The sequence below is a fragment of the Panthera leo genome, chromosome B1 (assembly GCF_018350215.1).
Source record: "Panthera leo isolate Ple1 chromosome B1, P.leo_Ple1_pat1.1, whole genome shotgun sequence".
Taxonomy (NCBI): domain Eukaryota; kingdom Metazoa; phylum Chordata; class Mammalia; order Carnivora; family Felidae; genus Panthera; species Panthera leo.
In genome coordinates, this window is record NC_056682.1 from 134,762,143 (window position 1) to 134,786,402 (window position 24,260).

Genomic DNA, 24,260 nt, shown 5'->3' on the forward strand with positions numbered 1-24,260 from the left:
AATGGCAGAACCTCATGGAAAATAATAAACCACTAGGAATAACTATTGTCCGATGCTAACTGATGTTCATGTGTTTATGGTGTGATCACGGTATTTCTATTTTCTTCTTTTAAGGATTATAGAACATTATATTTGTCATTAAATATTATACAGTCTTACATGAAGAGACTAAATTCTGTAGGGTCAAACTGCACATAAAGAATGATGTTTTTACAATAGCAAATTTACTCTCCAATACTATCTGAAGAAAGATATAGACAGACATGATTATAGTAACAAATAGAGATTATGTTCAAAAATTAATAATATAATCTTCACGATAAGTATTGTTTTAATTACTATTCATTTGCCATCCACAGCCCTCACCCCAATAAGATAATTCCCCATTTTTCTCTGTCCTGATAAGGAATTCATTCCTTAAAATCTCTTCATTTTGACCATCTAGGGTAAATTTTATTCTCCCAAAAGGACCCCAAGTGAAACACTATCATTTAGAGACAAAATAAGTATCAATGAAATGTCCTACCACATACTTCTACCTTTTTTGACCACAATGCATTTCACATTATGACTATAAAATTCATTCTTGAAAACAATGGTATCCATCATCTCCATTATCACTTCATGGCTGAATATACACTACTATAACTTAAACATTTGTGGTCTGCAATTTTACTAGATAGACAGCATATCCTAATGAGCCCTGCAAGACTTAGGACTTACAGTTGATCAGTGCTTATGACAAAAAGAACCATAGGAATTGGTCACTGATACAGCATGCTGTGGAACGGAGATAAAATTTGAAATAGGAAACTTGGAGATGGAATCCCAGGAATGCTACTTTTTAGCTTGTACAAGTGATCACGCACAAATCAGTTTACTTAGCTTTTGTTTCTTCACTTGTTAAATGGAGTAAGTAAAAACTGATTTTTATAGGATTGTTGTAAGGATAAAAACAGTCCTTGAACATTATTAGTATTTTATGAAAAAGCAAAGTAATATGCTCAGCATAGTTGTTATCGTATATTTAAAGCAAAGATGGTATAAATACTTACTATTAATATACATAAGTTATAAGGCCAGCAATAAAATACTAGGTATTGAGATGCTTCTGTTTTCACACAATGATCAGCTTAAAATCAAAATGGTTTGGAGAAGCTGCAAATAAGTTATTCCTGGAAAGTCACTTGTGAGAAGGAAAATACTCCTCATCCATCCATCACACTCACCCATGTCAGACAAAGTCCTGTGTTTAGACAACTCTTGTTCTTCTATACCACTGATTTATTCATTCACTAAACAAATATCCATTGAGAGCCTTTTATGCTCCAGACACTCTTCTAAGTTTTTGGGGACAGAGTAATGAACAATAAATACCATCGACGTATCTTGGCATCAACAATGCGATCTCTCAGAATTTGGTGTGCATTTCTTTTGTTCAAATTTTCCTCTCTTGTTCTTATATTTTTTAACTTGTATGTCAGGCCAGCTGCTGGACTGTGAGTCTTGCTCAAAGAGTTAGCACATAAGGTCCCATTGATACGTTTAACATTTATACTATAAAAAACAACAGAATTTTATACAGAAATTGAAACTAACCATCTGGCCCATGTAATTAGTGTTTCTAGAAAATTATGGAATACTACCAAACTACATAAAAGTTATTCTTAAACCTCACATCACTTTGACTACAGAATAAAATCCCTGAACATTGTACAAATGAAAAACCTAAAACCTAACATTCATTTACTCATTAATTATTTCTTTGGACAAAAATTGCTAAGCTGTCCCAGTCTTTAGAATGAGTTTCCTAGGGATCCCTGCATAATTAAATACATAAAACAATACCACTCATGAAGAGAATCTAGATTTACTGAATGATTTCTGACTCTATTTTTATACTAGGGAATGATAAAGAGTGTTTATGAATGAGTGTCTATTTGGGGGGACTGAGATATTACACATGGATCAATTAGTAAAGCTGGTATTAAATATATCAGTATCATATTTTCTCAGTAAAGTACTACTGGGTGCTTATTAGAAAATCACAACCTAGAAATGCATCCTAAGTACCTTTTGAACTACAAAATGAGATATAAAAAGGTATAGTAGAGAGAGCTGTTATGTTCCTAGAGACTTCCAAAGTGATAAGCTAGCTGGACTAGTGAAAGGGGTAAAGAAGATATTCTCATGAAAGTTAAATAACACAGTGAAACAGTCCAGACCAAATATTCACATAGGAGAAGTTCTGATAATAAGGTGGTACTATACTGTGAAGATGAATGGTTTATCATGATTCCTTTGGAAAATGAAGTACACATTTGGTAAAACTTCACAGGTTTCATATCTAATGTTCTTCTACTATTTTTAGACCCACTAGAGCCCTACATTTTTGATAAAAATAAAAAGTGGCTTGGAAATGTTCATTTGTTAACTAGGCATGGAGAAGTATATGGCACTTTTTTGTTTTTTAATTAAGAAGCAGATCCCTTTTAAAAAATAATTGAAAAAGGCAACTCTTTCACCATAGATTTACACTTTTACCATAGATAAGAGTGCAGTCCATTTTTTCATACATTCATACATTCAACAAATATTAATTGAATGGCACTCTAGTCCTTAGCATTAAGAATATGATAGGAATAGACTTAAATTAACCAACTCTCAAAAGAAACAAAATAAAATGGAAAGAGATTTAGAAAATAAGAAATATGAATAAAAACTATGAGATATCACCTCACACCTGTCAGAATGGCTAAAATTAGCAACACAGGAAACAATAGGTGTTGATGAGGATGCAGAGAAAGGGGAACCTTCTTACACTGTTGACGGGAATGCAAACTCATGCAGCCACTCTGGAAAACAGTGGGGAGGTTCCTCAAAAAGTTAAAAATATACCTATTCTATGCCCCAGCAACTGTACTGCTAGATATTTATGCAAAGGATACAAAAATACTGATTCTGAGGGACAGATGCACCCTCATGTTTATAGCCGCATTATTATCAATAGCCAAATTATGGAATTATGGAAAGAGCTCAAATGTCCATTGACTGATTGATTAATGGATAAAATACACACACACACACACACACACACACACACACACATTGTGGTATCTATCTATGTATCTATGTATGTATGTATCTATCTATATATCGTGATATATATTATCCGACCAAAAATGTCAATAGTTCTGAGACTGAGAAACCCTCTTAGAATATCTAAATAAATATAGTGGAATATTACTCAGCCATAAAAAATAATGAAATCTCACTATTTGCAATGCCATGGATTGAGCTAGAGTGTATTATGCTAAGTGAAATAAGTCAAAGAAAAATAGCATATGACTTCATTCATATGTGTAATTTAAGAAACAAAACATATTGGAGGGGGGTGGAAAAAGAGGGAGGGAAACCATAAAAGAGACTCTTTACAGAACCAACTGAGAGTCGCTGGAGGGAAGGTGGGTGGGGGATGGGCTAAATAGGTGATGGGCATTAAGGAGGTGCACTTGTTGCTATGGGCACTGAGTGTTAAATGTAAGAGATGAATCACTAAATTCTACTCCTGAAACTAATATTATACTATATGTTAACTAACTAGAATTTAAATAAAAGTTTGAAACAAAACAAGCAAATAGAACAACATTCATGAGGCTGAATAAAGAAATGAAGAAATTAGCTTCACAGTCAACCAGATGGTACATCAGGTTTTGCTTGGCAGAAACTTTCCAAATGCAATATCTAAAATATTGATAAGCCAATAAAATAATTTGGAAGAAAATACCTTTAACATATTATCCCCAAGAGATATATTTGTTTCCTGAAAAAGGTTAGTAAAAAAGCTGAAATTATTGAGATAAACCTTGAGCAAAATGATTTTGCGATGCATGACTCAGGAAAATTACAACTTTTTAGTTTCTATTAGTCATCATTTAAAACAGTTGTTCTCAGTTAGGGGTGGTCTGCCCCCTGTTCCGCAGGAGACGTTTGACAATATCAAGAGATACTTTGGTTTGCACAACTGTTCGGAAAGGGGTTCTATTGGCATCTTGTGGGTAGAAGCCAGGGATACTATGAAACATCCTACAATGTCAGGTCATTGACCTACAAGTCAGCCCCCCACAGCAAAGAATTATCTGATCAAAAATGTCAATAGTTCTGAGATTGAGCAACCCTCTTAAAATATCTAAATGGTGATGAAAAGCCAAAGAAAAAGTGCTCTGAAGAATTCCAAGCCAACTGAACTTGCATAAATCCTCTGAAAGGTTTAACTGGTATTTTGTTTTCAATCACCAAAAATCTTACCTTTAAAATAAGAAGCACTGGGTGTTGTATGGAAACCAATTTGACAATAAATTTCATATATTGAAAAATAAATAAATAAAATAAAAAAAAAACTGAGAACAAACTGAAGGTCGATGGGGGGTGGGAGGGAGGGGAGGGTGGGTGATGGGTATTGAGGAGGGCACCTTTTGGGATGAGCACTGGGTGTTGTATGGAAACCAATTTGACAATAAATTTCATATATTGGGAAAAAAAATAAAATCAGACTAGTAAACCAAGTCAAGCAAGTTTTTTCACAGTCCAAAATTCACTTATAAATAAACTGGTGTTTCATTGAATTAGACTTCAGAGTAGTATGCAACAAAAGTATGCATCCCAGTGCACTTGCCAAAATCTACAATTTGATTTATGACTGGTGCATCTAGAACACCAGTCATAGATGGTGTTAGTCATAGACTACCTAGAACATAGTTCATAGTCTCTTCTTGGGAGCAAATTTGAGTTCCAGTAGAGTCACTAATGATAAAAAAAAATTTTTATATTTATATGCACATAACCTTTAAAGTATGTGTACCTGTGACATATTACAATGACTACTACATGATATGTTCAAGAAGGATTTTGTCATCACTAGACACAACCAGCTGAAGAGTAGTCAAGATATTATTATATATTTGATTCAGAAAATCAAGACTTGACTCTATCTTTGATAGTATTGAATATACAAGTGTCAATTAAATATTATTACAATTATAGTCAACTTAAATGAACAATTCCTTATCACTGCCTATGCAGAGGATGTAGCATAGATATAATTCATGTCTAGTTACAACCAAGAATTCATGCATATGCATAAGACATACAAACAATATTCGGCTGCTTGAATTTTGTTTAACAAACACATAGTCATACAAGGCACAAGTCTTGTAAGAGCTTTGAAAATATTAACTCATTTAACCCTTATGTCAATCCTATAAATTAGATGCTATTATAATTTCTATATTTATAGATGAGGGAACTGAGACACAAAGAGGTTAATTCTCACACTCATGCCATTATAACCTAATTATATCTTGCCTACATTAATTGTCAACTGATTTTCTGCAACCCCCCCCACCAATCTTTCTCCTTCCAATCCATATTCTACACTGATGCCAGAGCCATTTTTCAGTACCATATCTACACATTAATTTCTCTGCTCAAAAATCTCCAGTGGACCCTGATTTCTTACTGGATTATTATGATTAAAAATAAGCAATAGTAATCTTAGCAATAATAGCTAATAGTTTTCTCGTGCTTTATGGATAAAGCCCTGCATTAAGCACTTTACATGTATTACCCTATTTAAATCCAGCTGTTGTGGTATGGAATACAGGGTCTGCCACAGTCTGACCCATATCTACACCTTTTTCCATGCTTCTGTGCCTTTATATAGATTGATTCCTTCCTTTAGTGACTCTCTCTTTTTTTTCTGGTGCAGTCCTACTCATCAGCTCCCCCATAGCTAGGCATTCTATTCTTTGGGTTCATAATGTATCTCAAATATACACTGCACTGACCATGTCATATTATAAAATCTATTGTTCATACATCTGTCTTCTTTATCAGTGTTTCAGAAACTCATTCCAGATTCATTTATGTTCCTGACACATAAAAGGTACTAAACAAACTTATTGAATATATGTCTCAGGAAATCAGAGAAAGAAATTGGGTGTTTGTTGTCAATGTTGAGCAGCAAGAAAATCCATATCTACTTCTCTGATCAAATCAAAAGATTTTGTGCATGAGGTGAAATTTCAGGAGTCATTTAAAGGACAGAAGAAAAAATACTGGCAGATTTGAGAGAGAGAGTATTTCTGTTTTCAAAGTGATGCTTGGTAAGCAGAATGAGTATACAAAAGAAAGCATCAGGATACCCTCCCTTAGATAAAAGAAAACTAAAGTATAAAATAAGAGATTATTAAAACAGTTCAACACACTCAGATAAAATTTTCCATATGCAAAATAAAGATCTCTGATGGGATAGGTGATGGGGAGACATACAGGAGAAAAGTGGCTTCAAGTTGGAAGTGACCTCATCATACATGAAGTTTTGAAACACTTTTATGCAAACCTTCTTACTCAAAACTTTTAATTTTGACTCTTGATTATTAATATGCATTTCTTATCTTCCCAAATAGGAAACAAAGCCCTGTTCATCATAGTACCTTGCATTCTATCAAGTGCAGTGTCTGACACACAATTAATGCCCAGAAAGAGTTTGCTAATTGAATAGAAATCACAAGTGAAGTTTATGAAGAGGTAGTAGAAAATATGTTGGAGCTATATTGAATGTAAGAAATATAAAATTACTGTGTATTTTAAATTATAATGATTTATTAATAAGATACAGTCTCGGAAAAGACAGTAATGTTTCTTGAAACTGTTCTCACTTCAACTTTCCCTGCAATAATGTACTTTAATATTTCTAGCACACATTTTCTGGTGCTATTCCGTTGATGTATCCCACATTCCCTGAAAAAATCAAATGCACAAGATATTGCTGACCCACAACAGACAAAGCAGTGAGTGAACTCAGTCGAGAATCAAATTACTATCTGAACTCCTAAGAAATAAGTTACATAAAAATATACAGATCATGCGCAATAGTCCTAAATTAAAATATTAACACAACATAATAGAATTGGTCCGTAAGTATGTATCCAATATAAATAAGTTGAACATTATTTACCTTTAAAGATGACAGGAAGAGGGGCGCCTGGGTGGCTCAGTCAGTTAAATGTGTGACTTCGGCTCAGGTCACAATCTCACGGTTCGTGGGTTCAAGCCCTGCATCGAGCTGTGCTGACAGCTCGGAGCCTGGAGCCTGCTTCGTATTCTGTGTCTCCCTCTCTCTCTGCCCCTCCCCTGTTCACATCCTGTCTCTCCCTCTTTCTCTCAAAAATAAGTAAATATTTAAAAAAATTTTAAAGATGAAGATATTTTCACCATGTATGTATTCTACGTGAGAGACTCATAAATTTATTACTGACTCTCAGTTGTTCAATAGGAGCAATTAAAGCAATATTTGCTTTCAAAATTTCAGTAGTCATCTCCAGTAGAATCCTCAGAAAAAGATAAACTAAAAGTGAGTTTTTAGATAACAATCAGGAAAAGTAATTCCATGAGTTGTCTTCTCTTTTCATACAAGTAGAATCCTTGTAGTCTTCAATAGTGACTTCAAGACCGGCCCCATATCAATAATATCTAACATCTAAAATCATAAAGGTTTTCCCAGGCACCTATTTTTTTTACCTTATAATCTAATTTTAAGAAAGCTATATTGAGGTATGTGTTGGGGGGAGGAACTTTTAAAACGTATTTCATGCTCTGTCCAGTCAAGTTAGTGTCCATCAGTCCATGTCCATCAAAACACACTCTGGATTCATTAGGTCCATCATCTCTATTTCAAAGGATGGAAATGCAATAAATGGATTAAAAGCATACACCTCTGAGAACTGGCAGCCTGGGGGAGGATAAAAGCCCCTACAAAAAAACCTTGATTCTATTTTTCTAACATAAATGAAAAGGCAGAATGAAAAGGTGACTCTCTAAGAAAACAGGAATACAGGGAACATCCACTATGACTCTCTGGAAACTCCAGGTTGTGGCTCATTGTAGTCAATGTCCATGGCTGATATACTAACAGTGAACTACCTGCTGGGATGCTATTTTCCAAGAATGGTGACAGGTCTGTACCGAAACAGCCACAGTATATCACCTATTCCCTGGAATGCAATCTCCAAAGGAATAACTATGGTGACTAAATTTAATGAGCTAAAAACTTGTTAAGACTCGAAGACAGGACAGGACACACAGTAGGTGCTCAATAACCAGTGTAGTTTATTTATATAACACCTTTGGCTCAAATAGCAGTATGTACTGAAGATTTTAGACACTCTGAGAAATTAATGACTTTCCATGATGACTTTTTTTTTTAAGAAAATTCATCAAAATTGGGTAAGCTGACTTTTTTTAATGGAATGGTTAAAACCTTCCCTAGGTTTCTGAGATAAGTCCTAGCGGAGAGAAAAAAGAAAGTTTGAATCAAATATAGTACGATATATAAAAGGTGAGGTAGAAGAGGTGTGAAGAGGATATAAATATATTGCATGAGCCACAAGCATGAGCTGTTTGTTTTTCAAAATACTAATAATATATGGGCATGTGAAACTATTAACAAAAATATAGCTATAGGAAAAAGTCCAGCTGTATCTTAAATATTTTCTAAATATTGCCTTTGGTATTAAAAATGTCACAACTTGAATTTTAATAAAATAGTGCATATAGTATAGATGCCAATGAAACCAAGTCAAACTAGGCTGCACTCTAACTAAAAGGTTGAGATCATTCAGTATCCTCTGTTACAAAATAGGAATGTAAAGCCATTTCATTCACAAGAACCCTGCAGAAAACCAAAATAAATTAACAGAGTTGGGCAATCAATAAGCTCTTAATTTTGTCCTCTCTTCATGCCTGTGACATTCACTGGATTTTTAATCTGCTAGCATGCATTTTGTGCTTATAAGATACTAGGTCTATATTAGAGAGCCTTAAAATTTCCTCACTAAAAGTATCATCTAGGCCACCACCTAGAGTGATTCAGGTTCCTCACTGCAGGGAGGCATGAAGGAAAGAGAGAAGAGAGGTGAAATCTACCCCATGTTCTGCTCATGCACCCCAACATGGGCCACAGCTTTATGAAGGATGAAAATAATATTTTCTACTTCATATCAAAGTACCATATGAACTCATTGTGACCCTGTGCACTGCTATGAATTCATAAATGGGCACTCTGTCATAGTAATTCCATTACAGGCTTTGAACCAGGTCATTTTTTGGATTTAAATCCGAATGTCATCTCTTATTATGAGTGTGGCCTTATCCAAGTTACTCACCCCTCTAACCTGTCTTCTACATGCAAAATGGGAATAGTATCATCCACCATGCAGGGCTTCTGTGAGAGTTGCAGATCTTGAATGGCCAGAAGATATCATTTTATGTTCATATGTTCAATATTTGGTAGATACTATTATTACTAACTCCACAATTCTGCGATAGAAACTTTATTTAACTAAACTAAATTCCAGTCTATTATGGTTAAATCTTATACGGTGTGTATTCAGTGTTTATTAAGTCACAGGCTAATAGTAAAGGTAACATCAAAGAGTATTTATGCCAAGAATACAGTTATTAAATATGAAATATCTAAGATAACTCAGGAATTTGGGGAAAAGGTGGCCCCATCCCAAGATTCTGATTCAATGATCCAAAATGAAGGTCAGGATTCTGCAGCAGAATATTCCAGAAAATTCTGACACAAGGAAACCACACTTTGCAAAACTATGACACATATAGAGAATATTGTTATCTTCAATTTAGCCCATAATAACTGATAAATTATCCAATATCTAAAAAAACTGTCTATATATACAAATGTAAACCATAGGCACAGAATTGGGTTGTTGACCACCACGTCTACATGAAAATGGCCAATCTATTTAAGAATCGATCCCATCACAGTGTAATTATATCATGAGTACAGGTTATGGGGTCAAAAAATATATATTTACTGACATACCTATTTCCTATAAAATTTAATTCTAATGTAACAAAGTCAGTAGAATCAAATTCTTTAAATACTTTGTCTCATTTTCTTGCCAATAAACTTTCCTCCAGAGAGGAGAAAAATAACCTGTCTTTTTGCCAACTCATTCTTAAGGCATTTACATGCTTACAAGCTAAGTGACCCTTATTGCTAACTATATTTACCTATTATGGGTGATGATTCGACTTAGAAATTTAACATGCTCCTTTAAACATGCTAAACATCTCTAAAATTACATTTTCAACGTTACGCCTTCAAATTGTTCCTAGTTACACAATTATCTTTAGCTAAGTGTAAAATTTTTGTAATTGTGTCACTTTCCCACCATTTATCTTTAAGGTAAGGGACAAAAAGCATTTCTGAACTATTTTGTTCTGTGTTTTTGTAAAGCCACTTTGGAATCCTAAAAGATAAAAAGAGTATATCTCTGAGACTAGATGGATAGGAAATAATAATTCAAATTTGGCTTGGCTTGGAAATGTCACCACCTCAGAAGGAAAACCATGCCAGCAATATTTACCTATGGATCTCACATAAATTCCAAATCTGAATACTATCATGACACTGACCAAGATAATGGGCTTTAAGGAGATACCATTCCTTATTCCCAATCTTAACTTTAATGCTATATTGTTTCATAAGGAGAGGAACTTCACATACATGAGCTCCGTGAATCCCACAAAGGGTTCTTACTGAGAACACAAGCACCCAACATGTTACATAATCAGATTGAAGCACAGATCCCTAACTTCCCTAAATAGATCTAGAAAGACCCTCAATACTTTCATGCAATAACTACAGAGAAATTAGTGACTCAACTAACAGTCTTTGCCATATTTGCCTTATGAATTAAAGAAGGGGAAAGAAAAGAATAAAGTTTATCATCTTTAGGAAAAGTTTCATTTATGTTAATGAGGTTGTCAATGGTACAAATAACAAATTTATACTTGTTTCAGGAGTGCATATGTTTATCTCTTCCAGAGCTGCTTCTCTAATCACATTTGATTAAGTCATGTCTAAAATGGGTTTATGTTCTTTGAGATATAGCAATGGATGGCAATGAGGAGGTGTTCTGGGGCATATATGACTGGCTGCAAGCTACAATTGTAAATTATTTTTTAATGGGAAATCTGGAGTCACATAGATTAAGTATTTTAGTTCTCAAAAGAAAATTTAAGTGACTTAATACATTATTTTCATTTTAGAGTTAACGGTGAAATTAGATGACACATGGGGACGTGTTAGACATGTAATAAGCATCCTTAAATAGCAGAGGCCTTCCTTACTGTCAGAGAAAAGAATGTGGTCTCCATTTATGTATGAGCCTTTGTTCTCAGTACTGAATAGCTAACATTATCAGAATACATCAGATACCATTCTACCATGTCAAAGACTGGCAGAGCCACCTGGATGTGTGTCAGCCGCCAAAGAGCCAAATGACCAGCCCATCTGGTATGTGGTCACGTGACTAGCAGGCTATTACATACACGCATCAGACAGAGACATCTTAACACAGCCAATTATATGAATTGAATATGAAAGGGAAAAGTGAGACTATAGCTCTATAGTATCTCTAAACTGACCCAAAGGAAGAAGAAAAATCACATGATTGTACAATTCCCTCACTTTGTATCCTGTGGACAAATGGAGACAGGATAACTGGACAGCACAGTGCACTGAGACAGGCAAGAGTTTTGGAGCCAAATCCTGAATTCAAATCCTGACTCTACCAAGTTATGAGTTCTAAGACCTTAGGCATATTACTTACGCTCTTTGAGTTACAGTCTCTACTTATGAAAAGGAGGAATACGACCATCTACCTAGTTAGGCTGTTGTGATGTTTACAGGTAATCCTTATGAAACACCTAGAACAGTACGTGACCAAACAAGAATGCATGTAAATGGAAAGATAATGTAGAAAGAGTAGTATAAGGATCAATAACAACACATTGCCTATATCTATTATCACCACGACCACACTGCTGCTGCTGCTGCTGCTGCTACTTCTAACACCAAAACCAACACTTATACAATATTTTGGAGAGTGTGTTGTGAAAACAATGATTTGCAGTAAGCTAGGTATTTGCTATTTTGATGTTTCATCAATTGAGTTTATCACTTAAGTCAAAAAACAAAAACAAAACAAATATTCCGAGATGTATGATTGAGCTAGACTAAATTTATAAGGTTTATTTTATTAATGTGCCATTGGAAGTATATAGATCTTCCCAATGCTCTTGAATAAATCAAAGGTCAATTAAGAACCTTATTTTTCTTTTCCAGGCTTACCCTATATTCAGGTACTAATAAAACAGGTGCCTAGAATTTTTATATCCTTTTTTTATGAAGTTCTAATTGAATACTTGCCAGAACAATTGACACAAAGCATATTTTTCTAGAATCCAAACACAAACTGAATTGAACACCAGCACTGTTATACACTAAGATACATATCATTTCCTATTTTCTATAAACTTCTCAGAAAATTCTACAGTTCAGTAACCAAACATTTGAATGATTTAAGAAAGGAGAGCTAAATAACTTGATAGTTTTCGTTTTTCCACTGACATTCTGATACAAAGTATTTCTTCCTAACATAGCAGCTTGCCATTAACTTTGGTTCGTGTCCTTGATGGTCACTAATAAATGATAATTCTATCAGGCTCTTAAATGGGTCATAGTGAGACAGTTTCTGCAGAGTTTCTTGTGGGACTCATGAAAAATATGTACTCCTAAGAGCATTTTAAACAGGTAACAATTAGTTAAAATGAATCTCAACTAGTTTTATAAACTGAATAGAGAGAATATTAGAATCAGCAGTAGGGAGAGATGCTAAAAGGGGGGAAGGAGTGATCGAAAGACTGGAAATATCACTAAGAAGAGCATACTTTGAGAGTCAGCATATCGAGGCCATTGTTAAAGGGCTTGGGAAAAAGACCATTTAAGCAGGCATGTTACAACCAAATAAAATTTAAACTATAATTTGGTATAGTTTTTCTCAGCAAACTTTCATGCCTTCAAATTATCCTCTAATTTTTTTTCCTACTCCTCCAACACACTTTCTACTTGAATAATTGTCATCTACCTGAGTGTTTCCTAAGTATACTACACGTTGTCACCAACTTCATTGGCCAAATCATTAACCTTGCCTAATATTTCCTTTTCCCCATATTTGCCCAGCCAACTCCAATTAATGCTCATTCATTTCTGCAGCTTCAAGATTTCCTGCACCAAGCATTTTACATGTTCAACTGATTATCCTCTGAATCAACACTGGTAGAATTGGGCACTACATGGATAAAGGAGACCTAAGTGAGTTAAATACCTTACAAGTAAGAGAAAAGACAACAGGTATTTTAGTATAAATTAGAAGGCAGAATGTGGACAAATAGTTAGGAAATTTCCTTTCCCCTTATCATTGCCTGCATTTGCAAACTGTTATTGATTGAGGACCCACTGTGTTCTTGGTACTACATTAGACTTTATTGAAAACTGTGGCAGAATTGGCTTTCTCAAAGGGAACATTACCTATGCTCACCCTCTCTATTAGGAGTTTCTTATATAAAATGAAATCAAAGTAGATAATGTAATCAGTTTTGGCATTTGCTGTATTCCTTGAGAAAATGGTATTGTAATTTGAGAAATTATTGCCTCTAGTGACTTATCCATATCCTTCTTCCATCACCTGGGCCTTCAGAGTTATGAATCATTTGAGAAGTCCCTGACAACCTTTTCACCTTTTGCATCACAAAACTGCATAAATCGTATATGTTTTCCTACACTGAATGTGGAAATTAAACCTCTTTTTAATACACTATCTGTCTTGCTTGGCTGGTTTATGATGAGAAAGGCCAAATATGTTTTTGAAGCAATAATTCATCAAGTACAAAGGAAGAGTGTGCAAATAGCTACATCTTACTAAGTAAGCATATTTTTAAATCCTCATAAAATATGATATCATACCTCACCAAAGTTGTTAAAAATGACAGGGGCGGGGAGGAAGGTGTCAATATTTAGATGGACAGAAAAGGTATAAAAGTGACATGCAAAAGTCATCATCTCCACAAAAACATTTTTGCAAGATGGAATGTGGAAAATGATGTAGGAGAACATTTGACAACAAACCACAGACAGGGAGGACTTTGAAGACAGACAAAAAAAAACATTCTCTCATTTCTCTTTTATAATCAACAAGACTAAAAGATTGTCGGTCCCAGTGAAGAACCCAGTGGAGGGAAGGGTGAAGGCATCCAACATGTGACCATATATTGCTTTGATCCTGTTGTCAACTGATGAGAACTGTATTCTTACAAAAACAAATACATTCAGGTCCTAGGAGAAACTAATTTCTTCTTTGTAAAGGCTTCTGGGCTGATTCAGTTGCTCTAAGAAAGGTAACTAAAATGATGAACTTAAATAATGATTTCATTGAGGTGTCGTTTCATGTGTGTCTTGTTTCTCCAACAAAATTATAAACCATGTCACCCATTTCCAACCTGTCACAATAATTCATAATTAAAATAATTAATTTTCTTATTTACTTTGCAAACATTAAGGAAGTCTATGTATGATACCATGCCAAGTGTCGTGAGAAAGGAATTAGCCCTGTGGGGACAGCCAGACAGTAGGGGACTCAAAATCTACCTTGAGTAGAAAGTGTAACTTCTCCACGTTTTTGTTTCCTTCCTGGGAAAGTGGTATAATAAGTGGGTTAAAAAATAAGTATATAGAACAATATAGAACAATGGCGCTCAGCTGGCATTTAGTCCCTATTAATACATGCCACTTAAAGGGAATTGAAGAGTAAATCATGATCATTATTCCTGAGGAGTTTAAAATCTAGGAAGCCATATAAAACAGGTGACAAATAATTGTTATAACATGTCATCTAACTGGTACCCCCGGGAACAAAGTCATTCTTCACAGCCGATTTTTCTGGTTGACTAAGGATTTTACACTTTTTAAGCACTTTTTAAAAATTATTTGAGTTAGAAATGTCTCTAATAACATCTTGTATATTTATTTATTCTTCCCCCATGATAACCTGGACATCATTTATTATTTTCATAACTCTGCAATCACTTTATGAACACCAGTTTAGGGTGCTTTGCTAAGTGGGCACTTTACTAGGTCTGTTTGCTCTACCTTCAATGGCCTTAAATTGCTATAATTTTTAGGATTTCTGCGTGATATTTTTAGAAAGTCTCTTCTCCTTTCATCAGAGCCACTTCTTAAAGCCGTCAGAGTTTGTGTTTGTAATATCACTCTGCCTCCTAATTTACTGCTTCAAATCTACATTATGAGTCTGGGGATGGAAATCACCAGGCAAGTTAGAATTGTTCTTTGTTCTTGTATTTCCAATAAATATTAAGTATTCATTGAGAAATATAAACACATACCAACTCCTAAAAGAGAAATTATTTTAGAAATGAAATAGAAATTATTTAGAAATTTTAGAATTTTAGAAATCATTTAGAAATGATATTTTAGAAAATATTTTAGAAATAATTCTAAAATTATTTAGAAATGACTAATGAAATAATAAAAGTAAAGAATCAGTTTTTCAACCTGAAGTATAAAACATCAGCCTGACAAAATGCAAATAACATTAAAAATTTAATAAACTGGGTAAGCATTGCAGTAAGCATGATTGATGAAGGATTAATATCTTTATATGCAAGTTCATATAAATCAACAAGAAGACAATGAAATAAAAAGCAACAGTGTAAAGCAAGTCACAAAGAAGAAATTATACTTAGTGAATGAACATATGAGAAAATAACCCTTTTAATGATCTAAAAAGTATATACATCAGTTAGCCTTTGGCTACTAAAGTAACAACTTTTTAAAAATATTTTTAATGTAAAAAGTTTTTAATTTTGTGAGAGCCATGTATTGGACACTCTATTTTGAAGAGCAATTTAGAAATCAACATAAGGAATCATTAAAAAGTCCATCGTCATATAATATTTGGAAATGCTACATAGGCAAAGATAATGTGATAGTAATATTTGTTGTTAAAGTTGGAAGGAAAATCCTAATTGTCCAAAAATAAGGGCTAGGTGAAGGAAATCATGTTTTATTGAATTATTATAGTTATATGGTAGTGTATTAACTAAACATGCTAAATATACAGGTTTAAATATATTCTGAAGCCTTCTCTTTGTTTAAAACAATAAGGTATTGTACTGACAAACTAACAGAAAAAAAGAAAAAACTCAGAAATGGACCCAAGCACCATGATAAAAGTGTCATCTGAAATCACTGGGGAAAAGGTCGGATTTTTTAAAACTGAGGTTGGGGAAATTGGATAGCTATTTGGAAAAACATAAAAGTGAATCCTACCTCACACCATATACCACAATAAACTCCAAATGAATTAGATATCTAAATGTTAAAACAAACAAAAACAAAAACAAACAAACAAAAAAACATACAAGTACTAGAAGAAAATGTAGATAAATGGAAAGCCTTTCTAATTATAATTTAAAATTCAAATCCAATAAACATTTGATAAATTAAATAATATAAAATTAAAGAAAAAACTTTTGCATGACTTTTTGATTAGTCAAAAGACTAATGACAGAGAAGACATTTGCAATGTGTATCATGAAGAATAAATCTTCAATTTGTCACTTTAATATGTAAAAGCTCTTAGAAATTGAGAAATAAAAATAGCAAAATCCCAATAGAAAAAAATGCACAAAAATATAAATTTGACCCCCCAAAAAAGGTATACAAATTTCCTGCCCCACAAAAATAAAAAAGATGGAATTCTCAAAGTAAGACAAATTCAAATTAGGGGTACCTGAGTGGCTCAGTCAGTTAAGCATCTGACTTTAGGTCATGATCTAGCAGTTTGTGAGTTTGAGTTCCACATCAAGCATGGCCCTGCATCAGGCTCAACCCTGCATCTGCTTGGCATTGATGGTGTGGAGTCTGCTTGGGATTCTCTCTCTCCCTCTCTCGATGCCCCCCAACTCTGTGCTAGTGCTCTCATTCTCCTTCCCTCTCTCTCAAAATAAATAAATAAACTTTAAAAAATGAGTTAAAAGATTTACTAAGATACATGTAAAAAAGACTTGAAGACAGGGTGCCTGGACGGCTCAGTCAGTTAAGCATCTGACTTTGGCTCAGGTCATGATCTTGCAGTTTGTGAGTTTGAGACCCATGTTGGGCTCTGTGCCGACAGCTCAGAGCCTGGAGCTTGCTTCAGATTCTGTGTCTCCCTCTCTCTCTGCCCCTCCCACTCCCCCACTCACTCTCTGTCTCTGTCTTTCTCAAAAACAAATAAACATTAAAAGAAAAAGATTTTGGGGGGAGGAATTGCAAAATTCCTCTGCTTTGAGGATTTTTTGGATCATAAGAGCATGTTTGGTTCACCCATGCAGTACAGACTAAAAGTTCTGAATAATAAAGCCTAGGCTCAAGCTTCCTACATGAGTTAATTCTGAAGAATACATCATCTCTCAGAGAATTCCCAGCAGGATTGAGACCCAGCTGCTCAGAGCCATCACCTTCTCCATAAGCACCCTTCATTGCCTTTTCTTTCTCCCATGTCTGGCTTCACTTCTTCAACAGGCTTCCTTGGATCACTTCCCCACAAATGATCTTCACTCAAATCCTTGTTTCAGGATCTGCTTTGGGAACACCCAAACTGAGAGAGGTTGTATTACTTTTAAATAAAAAAAAATAATCACAAAAGTTATCACTTTTATCACAAATTTAAAATAATTCCATATATTTTATTAATGCAGAGGTAACACATGATCCAGTGGGTCAGCTGAGCCAGTCTGAGTTTGTAGTCAATAGGTCACTGGACAAGAGCTTTAGACAAGTTTAATTAGAGCTTCCTTCCTCTTCACTGTTAACGTTTTTCTCTCTACCAGTCCTGATGCAAAGGGTCACTGGGTCTGTGAGTGGCTGATATCTGAGAAGAAATCCCTGTGTGTTTCCCCGACATAAGCCTAATTTCTCAGAAACCCAGGAGCCCAAGTAGGGAAGTGACCAGAAGTCTGAGCCCTCCAGGTCTTTGAGTGTGGAAGATTGAAAGGAAAAGAGAAGGGAGCTTCATTCAGGAACCTTAGCAGGAGCAAAAAGGCCAGCTATCTTTTCCCACACTGAGCAGCTCTAGGGAAGAATCCTCTTTATTACCTATTCCATCTTCTAAAGGCTGCCAACATTCTTTGGCAGTCTCCTTCCATCTTGAACGCCAACAATGGCAGGCAGAGTCTTTCTCCATCACTCTGATACTGACTCCTCTCCCTCTTTCTTTCATATTTGAAAGACACTTGTGATGACATTGAAATCTTCTGGATAATCCAGGATAATCCCTTTATTTTAAACCTAATTCCACCTATAAACTGAATTCCCCATTTTCCAGCTAAAGTAACGTATTCACAGGTTTCAGGGTGAACAGTCAATTGGGGGGTCACTATTTTGCCTATCATAAATGGTGTGTATTTTTTCCTCTGACGTTTTCTAGTTAGTTAATTGCTGATTTCCAGGAATGCTACTATTTTATGTATATTAATCTTGAAACTGGTGAACATGCCAAATTCATGTCTAAATTGTTCTAATGATATATCTAATGCTTCTCTTGGATTTTCTACTTAGTCAGTTTCATTATTTGTAATTTTTTCTTTTTCTTTTAAGTTCTTACATGTCTTATTTTTCTTGCCTTTTAAATTTGGCTAGGACATCCAGCTGAATAATGGGGATAATCACAGGATTTCTTATCCTGTTGCTGACTTGAACAGGAATGTTTGTAAGTTTTTCTAAATAACAATAACATTTGTAGGAGGTTTTTGATAGATATCTCTTTTCAAAATAGTAGAAAATTTTCTCTATCCTTAGTTTACCAAGAGTTTATATCATAATTGAGTGTTGAATTGTACCGAATGCTTTTTCTCTGTCTGTTGAGAAAACCATATGAAATTTTCTCCTAAATTTTATAGGTGTCTGAAATTGAACCATCTTTGCATTTTTGGATTTGGATAATCTCTTGGCTATCATGTAGTTTTTTATACACTGCTGAAAATATTTTGTCAATGGTACATTAAGGTTTTTGCTTTTATAGTCATACATGAAAATATACTATACTATTTCTTATTCTTATCCTTATATCCATTTTTAACATCAAAGTTACACAAGCTGCATAAAGTGGTTCAGTTAGATTTCCCATTTTGAGTGTCTGACCCAGTTTGCCTAAGATAGGCATTTTCTGCTCTTAAAGGTTTTTAAAATTATGCCTATAAATATCTGGGATTGTTATTTGAAGATTGGTGTGGAAGAAGGGCAAGACATTTTACCATTAATTTTATTTCTTTCATGGTTACTGATTTATTCATGATTTCTATTTTTTGAGACTAGGTTAATAATTTATATTTTGTTAGAAAATTATCTATTTCATCTAAAACTTCAAGTTATTACTGTCATCTGGACATGCTACTCTCCTACAAACTTTAAATCCCTTTTGTATCTGTAGTTTTAATGTGTTTTCCTTCCCAATGCTATTCATTTGTGCTAGCTCCCTTTTTTTCTTGCTCCCATCTATAGATGGCAATTTCTCCTGCAGCTGCCAACAAATAGCTTTGTGTCATGGACAAATCCTCCTGTGGGAAAGAAGATGAGAAGACATTTGAGAGAGGAGTAAAAGGTCAAAGAACCTGAATGAGGCTGCTTCTCTCACTAGAGAAAGATGATGTGAAGGAACTTAGAAAAGAGGAGAGCATTTAGTGATTTGAATAAATATCTGCAGAACAGTCTATTAGAATGGCCCTCTATAAATTAGCCTCTATGAATATGGAAAGAATACTATAATACCTTTGTTACCCATCTAACTCCATAATTTATCTTGCATTTTCAGACTCTCATAAATATTTAATAAAGTGCTACTGACATGAGAATTTTAGACAATATAAATCAATTTATGTAATAGCTCTAAGACTCACTGTGACTGACATTTTGCATAAGCAAAGCAGTAGATAAAATTATATGTGATAGTTAATGTATTGCTGCAAAAGGCAATCCAAATATCTCATTCTTAAACTCATTAAAAAATAAATGGATTACCTATATAAGAGAACTGCTGGGGATATGATTAGTTACTGAATGTGGAAAAGGTGAGCAATGTGACCAAGAATTAACACTAGAAAAGAAAAGGGATACACTGTGTGTGAAGTATTATGCTGAAAGAGGGAACTTGCATCATCAAAGAGTAAAAGTTGTGGGAATTGTATGACAATGGACCACTCCACAAAGACTTTCAATAAGACTGACTAGAACCTAATTTCCACAGACAGAAAACAGGAATTCAGGTCATTTATGTGAGAACAAATTGGAGGTAAAAGCAACATACACACATTAGGACCCCTGTCATGACAACTCTCAAATAGAATAAGAGAGGACACTGCAACTGTGACTCAGGTCAAACCTTTCAGGCAGATACCAAAATTATAAAGAAACCAGAATTAGGCAATCTGAAGAGTGGAGAAGAGAACCCATCCCAAAAGGGGAAAAAATTGTGGAAAAAAAAACAAAGCAATAGATAAAGAAAGCATTTCACAATCTCAGATGCATTGGGCATTTATTATTTTAGTACCCAAATATCACCTATTCTTTTCTTAATTAATATTTTCTTTTTTTAACTTCATTTATTTATTTATTTGAAAAAGAGAGATAATCCCAAGCAGAGCCCAATGTGGGTCTCAAGCTCACAAACCTTGAGATCAAGACCTGAGTTGAAGTCAAGAGTTGGAGTCTTAATTGACTGAGATACCCAGGCACCCCAAATATCACCTATTCTTTCAAAACATTTTCCCCTGGCCACGTGGCTCTGGTGTTAGCTGATGATGACTGAGTCCCAATCGGTTGGATGTACATATTCTACTGAGCTGAGCTAATCGGAGTCTGTTGAGATTGCCCAAGCTTGTGCTAGGAGAAGAAAACTCTTCTTTTCTCCTTGTCAGGCTGTAGGAATGTGAATGAGGTCTTCCTACAGAAGGTTCCCTTACTGATGGAGAATACAGTCTCAGAGAAAAGAACCACCACACTGAGATGAAAGAGATAAATGTGAAGAATCCTGACAGCAGTCAACCCCCAGACCCAGTCAGCCCTAATGTTACTTCCACACCAACCCCTCCTACCATTTGCTTATATGAGCTGACAAATTCCTCTCTGTGTTAAAATTATTTCAAATTGGTTTTCTGTCTTCAGCAAAGATTCATGACTAAAGACCAGATATATATATATATATATATATATATATATATATATATATATATATATATGCAATCAAGTAATTAAAGAAAAAACTACAAGAAACCTCTAAAGAGAAAAAGGAAGTAGTTCTAAACTGAGAGTATTTATTTAGGCAGCTGGATAGGAGAACTGAAAAACTGAACAAAAGAAAATGTTTCTCTTAAATGTGGTGTGCTATGATTATTTTGCACTGCTTTTGTAAGTGGGTTAAAAATTATGGTTAGCTGACCAGTGAAGGCATATTAGTAGTCCCAGTGGCCAAAATGAATACTGAAGGAGGAATCCCCACGTGGCTGACATGGCAGCAACTGGGAAAAGATTTATGTCTCCTCTGGTGGCCGATCATGCTTGATTCCTCTTCACTTCTGATACACTTCCTCTTCACTCAAGCTGTCCACTGGAGGTTTGGCAGCCACTTATGAACTGACAGAATCTAATAAATTTCTTTCCCAACCTCTTTTGGAGTTAGATGGAAAATTCCCTGAAAAATCACCTCTTGATTGAGATATTCCTATGAATAAGTAAAGGTCTAGTAGCTATTATCTGCTACCTCTTGTAGAGCAGGAGGTAAAAGGCAGGAGTGACAGAGAAGTGTTGAAGATTGCCAAAGCAGAGACAAAGCCAAATTAATCTAAGGGGCAGGAAATGTAAGCCAGAGCTAACCATGAGTTGGTTGAGATGATTCATACACCTAACCTGAGAATACACTCAAATCCTTCAGCACTCTGTCCTCTGGAGTGTGAACATTTGACAGCATACTGATTTCTCCCACCCTTTGTTAATTGACTTATAATTAACATACCATGTTATATTAGTTTCAGGAGTACAATATACAGTAAAACCTTGGATTGCAAGTAACTTGCTCTGCAAGTGTTTCACAAGACAAGCAAACATTTCTAATAAATTTTAACTTTATAAAAGAGCAATGTCTTACATGATACTGTATATGGAAAATGCAAAAGTTTCCACCAAAAAAACCTGCTAGAACTGATTCATGAATTCAGCAAAGTTGCAGGATATAAAATCAATGCACAGAAGTCGGTTGCATTCCTTTCCACCAACAATGAAGTGACAGAAAGAGAAATCAAGGAATCAATCCCATTTACAATTGCACCAAAAACGATAAAATACCTAGGAATAAATCTAACCAAAGAGGTGAAAAATCTATACACTGAAAACTATAGAAAGCTTATGAAAGAAATTGAAGAAGACACAAAAAAAATGGAAAAAGATTCCATGCTCCTGGATAGGAAGAATAAATATTGTTAAAATGTCAATACTACCCAAAGCAATCTACATATTCAATGCAATCCCTATCAAAATAGCACCAGCATTCTTCATAGAGCTAGAAAAAATAATCCTAAAATTTGTATGGAACCAGAAAAAACCCAAATAGCCAAAGCAATCCTGAAAAAGAAAACCAAAGCAGGAGGCATCACAATCCCAGACTTAAAGCTATACTACAAAGCTGTAATCATCAAGACAGTTTGGTACTGGCACAAGAACAAACACTCAGATCAATGGAACAGAATAGAGAACCCAGAAATGGACCCACAAACGTATGGCCAACTAACCTTTGACAAAGCAGGAAAGAATATCCAATGGAATAACGACAGTCTCTTCAGCAAGTGGTGCTGGGAAAACTGGACAGCAACATACAGAAGATTGATCCTGGACCACTTTCTTACACCATACACAAAAATAAACTCAAAATGGATGAAAGACCTAAATGTAAGACAGGAAGCCATCAAAATCCTCGAGAAGAAAGCAGGCCAAAACCTCTTTGATCTTGGCCACAGCAACTTCTTACTCAACACATCTCTGGAGGCAAGGGAAACAAAAGCAAAAATGAACTACTGGGACCTCATCAAAATAAAAAGCTTCTGCACAGCAAAGGAAACAGTCAGCAAAACTAGAAGGCAACTGACAGAATGGGAGAAGATATTTGCAAATGACATATCAGATAAAGGGTTAGTGTCCAAAATCTACAAAGAACTTATCAAACTCAACACCCAAAAAACAAATAATCCAGTGAAGAAATGGGCAAAAGACATGAATGGACACTTCTCCAAAGAAGTCATCCAGATGGCCAACCGACGCATGAAAAAATGCTCAGCATCACTCATCATTAGGGAAATACAAATCAAAACCACAATGGGATACCATCTCACACCTGTCGGAATGGCTAACATTAACAACTTGGGCAACAACAGATGTTGGTGAGGATGCAGAGAAAGAGGATCTCTTTTGCACTGCTGGTGGGAATGCAAGCTGATGCAGCCACTCCGGAAAACAGTGTGGAGGTTCCTCAAAAATTTAAAAATAGAACTACCTACGACCCAGCAATTACACTACTAGATATTTATCCAAGGGATGCAAGCATGCTGTTTCTAAGGGGAACATGCACCCCCATGTTTATAGTAGCACTATCAACAATAGCCAAAGTATGGAAAGAGCCCAAATGTCCATCGATGGATGCATGGATAAACAAGATGTGGTGTGTGTGTGTGTGTATGTATATGTATGTATATGTATATATATGTATATGTATATATGTGTGTGTGTATATATATATATATATATATATATATATATATATATATATATATACATACATACACACAATGGAGTATTACTCAGCAATAAAAAAGAATGAAATCTTGCCATTTGCAGCTACGTGGATGGAACTAGAGGGTACTATGCTAAGCGAAATTAGTCAGAGAAAGACAAATATATGACTTCAATCATATGAGGACTTTAAGACCCAGAACAGATGAACATCAGGGAAGGGAAGCAAAAATAATATAAAAACATGGAGGGGGACAAAACGTAAGAGACTCTTAAGTATGGAGAACAAACACAGGGTTACTGGAGGGGTTTTGGGACGGGGGATAGGCTAAATGGGTAAGGGGCATTAAGGAATCTACTCCTGAAATCACTGTTGCACTATATGCTAATTTGGATATAAATTAAAAAATAAAATAAAAAGAAGAGTGATGTCTTGCAATACACGTAGTATATGACACTGAATGCCACATGATCACAACTGAGACAATTGTTCTTC

At 34.9% G+C, this 24,260-nt stretch overlaps 1 protein-coding gene across 1 annotated transcript in view; it reads right to left on the reverse strand.

Moving 5' to 3' along the window:
- The window catches only part of ARHGAP24 (Rho GTPase activating protein 24), a 512,696-nt gene that overhangs the window by 456,371 nt on the left and 32,065 nt on the right, over positions 1 to 24,260 (reverse strand). The window lies entirely within an intron of this gene.